Genomic DNA, 6,790 nt, shown 5'->3' on the forward strand with positions numbered 1-6,790 from the left:
TACACCGGTGAGAAGAGGAAGGTGCAATCATAATATGTGGTTGCTCATCGTCATCTTAGAGTTCTAAAGTTCTATATGCTTTTAGTGCAGTTTTGAGATATGAGAGTCAAAGACTTCACTTATAAAGTAGTACACCTTTATGCAGCACAATCACCATTCATATCCTAACAAAGCCATAGTCTTCAGGTGTTAAAACTGTAGGGTTATTAGAAATAGCCTTTTCAGGAATGGACTAAACGCAGATAGAACCTTCTTAATTCTGAGAGCTCTCTTTAAGTGAAAGTAAGCAGGTTAATTCATTTTCTTCTCAGGTATTTGTACAGGGTTCATGAGCCACCACAATATCATGAGCATGTTGATTAAAATACAACCCCATTTCCAAAAAAGTTGGGACGCTGTGCAGAATGTAACTAAAAATAGAATACAAAAATACTGCAAAATACTACAAAGACAACGAATCAAATGTTGAAACTGAGAAATTTTATTGTTTTTTGAAAAATATATGGCCATTTTGAATTTGATGCCAACAAGAAGTTCCAAAACAGTTGGGACGGGGGGATGTTTACTCCTGTGTTTCATCACCTATTCTTTTACCAACACTCTGTAAGCGTTTGGAAACTGAAGAGACCAGTTGCTGTAGTTTTGAAAGTGAAATGTTTTCCCATTCTTGTCTGATATAGGATTTCAGCTTCTCATCAGTTCAGGGTCTCCTTTGTCATATTTTCATTTCATAACCCTCCAAATGTTTTCAGTGGGTGACAGGTCTGGACTGCAGGCAGGTCAGTTTAGCACCCAAACTCTTCTAATACAGAGCCATGCTGCTGTAATACATGCAGAATGTGGTTTTACATTGTCTTGCTGAAATAATCAAGGCCTTCCCTGAAAAAGACGTCGTCTGGATGGCAGCATATGTTGCCAAAACGTATCTATCATTCAGCATTAATGGTGCCTTCACAGATGTGCAAGTCATCCACGCCATGTGCACTAATGCACCCCTGTACCATCATGAATACTGGCTTTTGAACTGTACATTGATGACAAACCGAGTGGTCTTTAGCCTGGAGCACACAGTATCCATGATTTCCAAAAAGAATTTCAAATGTTGATTTGTCGGACCACAGGTCACTTCTCCACTTCCCCTCAGTCCACTTTAAATGAGCTCAGACCCAGAGAAGGTGGCAGCATTTCTGGATCCTGTTCATGTACAGTATCTTCTTTGCATTTTACAGTTTTACCTTGCATTTGTGGATGCAGCGCCAAACTGTGTTCACAGACAGTGGTTTTCAGAAGTGTTTCTGAGCCCATGCAGTGATTTCCACTACAGAATCATATCTGTTTTTAATGCAGTGCTGCCTGAGAGCCCAAAGATCACGGCCAGCAAATACTGGTTTTTGGCCTTGTCCCTTGCATACAGAGATTTCTCCAGATTCTCTGAATCTTTTAATGTTATTATGTACCGTAGATGATGAAAAACAAAAGGTCTTTGCTATTTTACATTGAAAAATGTTATTCTTGAATTGTTGCACTATTTGACTGGGGCAGTCTTTCACAGAGTGGTAAACCCTCCCCATCTATACTTCTGAAAGACTCAGCCTCTCTGGGATGCTCTTTTTATACCCAATCATGTTACTGAACTGTTGCCAATCAACCACCAGGTGTTTTTTTTAGCATTACACAATTTTACCAGCCTTTTGTTGTCCTCGCCCCAACTTTTTTGGAATGTGTTGTTGGCATTAAATTCAAAATGGGCACATTTTTTTCAATAAACAATAAAAATTCTTAGTTTTAACATTTGATTTTCAATGAAATATAGGGTTTAAATGATTTGCACATCATAGCATTTTGTTTTTATTTACATTTTGCACAGCATTGCAACTTTTTTGGAAATGGAGATGTACATCCAGATGAGATCATGAAGAAATATCAAGAAATAAGCACAGAACAGTTTCATTTCACACCTCTCGCTCTCTCTGTTTGTGCTTTTGCTTCACTGCCACTGTCTTGCAGTAGTTATCCTCAGTATTTCTGAAATTATTTATTTGAAATCTATTTTTACAACATTATTTTAGCTAGCTAATATATCTGGAACTAGCTAGCTTGCTTCTTTGCAGATTAGGTCATTTGCTAATGAAGCTAAATAGTAGTTTGCTAGCTGGCTATCTAAAACTAGACAGATAAGGAATTAGCTAACTCTATTTTTTTCCTAGCAACTAATAACCTCCAAGCACGTCCATGACTAATCATTAAATTAAGCTATTATTGGTTAATTCGTCCTCTGTTTTGTAAAGATGATAATTTAGCTAACTGGCTATCAAACTGACTAAATTTACCAAACAATTACGAGCTGAATGACTTAAATAAACCTATATTTTGACTGTGTTGGTCAGCTAACAGTATTATTACTCTTTCACTTTACTTTTAACTTACTAAAATGTTTAATTACCTTCTAACTAAATCGCTTAACATTTCTAATGGCTTGTTTAATGTTACATATGGATTTGAATACTGTTCAAAAAATGTATATAATTGCCTTCTAAAGAAGGACAAGGTGCATAAATGACCTCCCATAGGTTTCTGCAGCCCTGCTAGAAAAACCAGCGTAGACCAGCATTACTGGTCACCAGCATATGTTGCATTTTGGATGCTGGTGTGCTGGTCAGCAGCAATACAAGTTAATATGCTGATAACCACCAAAACCACCATAAATTGTGTTTTGAATGCTGTTGTTCTCGTCAACCAGCATGACCATGTTGGGTGACCAGCAAAACCAGCACTAGGCCAGCATAAACTAGCTTAGACTAGCTTAGACCAGCATGAAATACATGCTGGCCTGTGCTGTTCAGCAGACAGGGCAAAGAATAAGACTGTAAAGTTGATTTTAGAACTCTAATACACTGTTGATGCAGCAACATAATACTCTCCCACAGTTCTCCCACAGCTCCTTCTAGACCCAATACAAAAAGGAATGCGTGTGGTCTTATAAATCATAATGGGCATACTTCTTCATCTGCCCATGATGGACTGATGACAGATTCAATGCTACAGTGACTCACTATCACCTCTTGAGGTACAAGGTGGTATTACAAGACAGGATGGGCTGGTTAGCATGCTAACTTCAGCAGATATCTCTGCAACATGGTACATAGACATCTTTGGCATGGCATCAAAACTGTTATTTCCTTACACTCTGTTGATAATTTTAGTTAATTTTGAAAGGTTTTAAACTAAAAAGACCTAAATACAGGGTGGCATTACATAATGTACAGAATATTCAGGAGAACCCTGAGAGAAGTCATTATAAACTCATTCATTAAAGGACATCACATCATTGCACTTGTTTTGACCATTTTGAACATCAAACTGGATGCAGTTCTATACATTCTAAAAACATAAAGATGCTACTAATAGGGGGTTCTTTGGAGCGTTGTCTAGGAAGAACCACCTTTGTCTCCCTAAAGACCCTTACAATATATGATTCTATATTTTTTAAGAGATGTGTTGTTGTGAAAACATTTAAAGTTTAGAAGAAGAACCTTCACACATATTTTTCTATACTTTTCTATAATTTGTAATGCATTTCTCCAAAAATGATGGAGGAAAATGTTTTTGCTAGACTATTCTTTTAAAATGCATACATTTAAATTGTTTACAATTAAAAATAGTAATAATAAGACCTTTTAAATTTAAAACAGTAATAATAAGAACTTTATTTATAGGGCACTTCACATACTAGTAGCAAAAAAGTTCTTTATAGACAGGTGATAAAGTCATAGAAGAAATTAAAGTTGAGTTTTCTTTTATTATTGTTACTGTGCAATAACGATAACATAGAGCAAAAAAAAAATAAAGAGAATAATATAAATCATATAAAGCAATAATTTAGATGAATGTAAAGGATAAATACAAAAAAGATAGGTATAAATTAAATTACAAGTTAAATTAAAGATGTATGTCTTTCCAAGTTTTTGTATTTCATGGAAGGTATTCGCAGTGTGACCTGACCTAAGATCAAGTGCTGGAACATAAACAGATATTCAGTGAGGTATGCAGGTGCATGGCGTGGAGCATTAAAGCAGTCAACTCTGCTTGTAGCAAATGCATGAACAAGTTTCTCTGCGTCGCTCTGAGACAGAAAAGGCCGAACGATATTTCTCAAATGATAAAAAGCTACTTTAGTGACTGCGTTTACATGCAGATAAAACAGAGCTCAGAGGCTAAGATCACACTCAGGTTTCATACTTCAGGTTTGATATATGAAGCTAAAGAACCAAGTTTCTCATAAATCACTTTTCTCTGAGTTTCTAATATGCAGGATAAAACAGAACTCAGAATCTAATCTTGTAGAAAATTCCATCCAGTGAAAAATACCCAACAAGCCTTGAGTCCTGCTTTACAGAAGAAATGGAAATGTAGAATTGTGTGTCACCAACATAGCTATGAAAATTGATATCATTTTTTCTGATGGCATTACCTAGAGTTAACATACAAAGAGAAAAGCAAAGGACCTAAAACTGAACCTTGAGGGACTCCAAGAACTGTCTATCTAATAAATATGATTTAAACCATTCTAATATCATGCCTGAGAGGCCTTCCCACATTTCAAGTGAAAATGGCAGCACAATTTGAGTGAGTACAATAAGAACACTTACAATTTTTATTTATTTTCTGACACACATGCAGAATGACCTCATTCAATGCCAGGCTGGTGGCCAAGATTGAAATCTCGTCCCGGGAACGGCCGCCCTGCTTACTGCCCAGGCAGTTAAATGGACTCTGGGATAAATGACTAAGAGAGGTTGTGAGAGCAGAAAACAGGTCTCTGCGTACTCATGTCCAGAAGTTTCTCTTACAATTTTGTCTTTGGATCAGCAAGTTTTAGATTAGCCCAAAAGGCTAATCTACTTTGTCATGGCTGAAGAATGGCTCTGAAACAGAGAGACTGCTGTTACAGCACTGAGCTCACAGGGCTATGAAGTCATACTGTATTGTATAAGATGCTTTTGGCGATGTGCCTCATAACACCCCAGAGACACACGCTTACCCAGCACTAAAGCACACCCTGTTGTGTGTTATTACTTACATAATAGAGCAACCTAAGCTGATGAAAGGACTGACTGCTAATGAGAAATAATTCTTAGCTCCCTTCTCTCCTTCATCAAGAATGAATCCATCTGAAGAGGCCGATAAGTGCTGATAAAACGGATGCCAGAAACGTCTCTGCTGATTCATAGAAAAGCAGTGTTTCTATAAAGGCGTGTGGCAGATGGATGGTGGCAAACAAGTCAAACCTCTCTATCAATTATTAGTAATCTGCCGTGTGTTTTGACGTGTTTGAGACCATGGTAACTGTATTTAGGCCTCACGGCCTGTAAGTGCTTTAATTACATCACTTCAGCGTAGTTCACAGTGTGATATAAAGGAATGTATAATGCTGTGTGTTGTGTGTAAATACAATAAAAAATGGCACATATTCTTCCTTATAGCTATTTACATACAAGTAATACACATGGGACATATATACAATACTGTACAAAAGAGAGTTATTCATTTTTCAGCATCAGGAAGGAAAAAAAAACATTTAACAGTAAATCACATAAATATCATTTTTTAATATTTAGTTTGGCTACTCTTTATTAAAGCTACCCTTTTTTTTTCAGGAGACTTGCTTTAAATTCTTTAAGACATCTGCAGGGATATTTTTCCACACCTCCAAAGTTCAGTCTTAGAAGTTGGTTGCATTTTCTGCTCCAAATAATCCCAAATACATTCAGTAATGTTGAGGTTTGGACTCTGGGGTGGTCAATCTGTTGTTCTTCCTCCACCTAAGAACCAGCACCGGCACCAGCTGCATCTTTGATTGACCCTGCTCCTTTAAGCAGTTTGCCTGGTGTCATTATGTTGCTGTAGAATTCATTTCTGCCCAATCAGACATTTTCCAGCAGGATATTGCATAATAAAATTGGGCTGTGCTTATCAGCATTCATGATGCCTTCAATCAAACACAAATCACCAACTCCAGATGTTGTACATCTCCAAACTCGCACTGAGCCTCCACCATGCTTGACCGCTGGTTGGAAACCTGGTTTATAGTCTTTCATTGCTTCACTTACTTAACTCAGAGAAAAGTGATTTATGAGAAACTTGGTTCTTTAGCTTCATATACCAAACCTGAAATACGAAACCTGAGTGTGATCTTAGCCTCTGAGCTCTGTTTTATCTGCATGTAAACGCAGTCACTAAAGTAGCTTTTTATCATTTGAGAAATATCGTTCGGCCTTTTCTGTCTCAGAGCGACGCAGAGAAACTTGTTCATGCATTTGCTACAAGCAGAGTTGATCACTGTAATGATCTTCTTACTGGACTTCCTAAGAAAACTATACATCCCTTACAAAAATGTGGCAGCATCCTAACAAAACAACACAGAGAGATCGCATGACTCCCATTTTAAAAGAACTGCACTGGCTGCCTGTATCATTCAGGATAGATTTTAAAGTTCTGCTACTAGTTTTTAAGGCTCTAAATGACCTTAAAGCACCACTTACATCACAGAGTGTCTGTCTGTTTATGTTCCAGCACATGATCTTAGATCTTATCTGCAGTTAGTGGCCTTCTACAAATACCCTCTGTAAAATACAGAGAACATGGAGAGACTCGTTCAGTTATTCTGCTTCTGAACTGTGGAACTCAGTTCACCTTTTATTAGAGAGTGAAGTTCAGTGCTCACTTTTAAAAGGCAGTTAAAAACAGATCTCTTTAACTCAGCATTTAATGAAAACTCTACGTCTCGTAG

This window comes from Colossoma macropomum, unplaced genomic scaffold (genome assembly GCF_904425465.1).
Source record: "Colossoma macropomum unplaced genomic scaffold, Colossoma_macropomum, whole genome shotgun sequence".
Classification (NCBI taxonomy): Eukaryota; Metazoa; Chordata; class Actinopteri; order Characiformes; family Serrasalmidae; genus Colossoma; species Colossoma macropomum.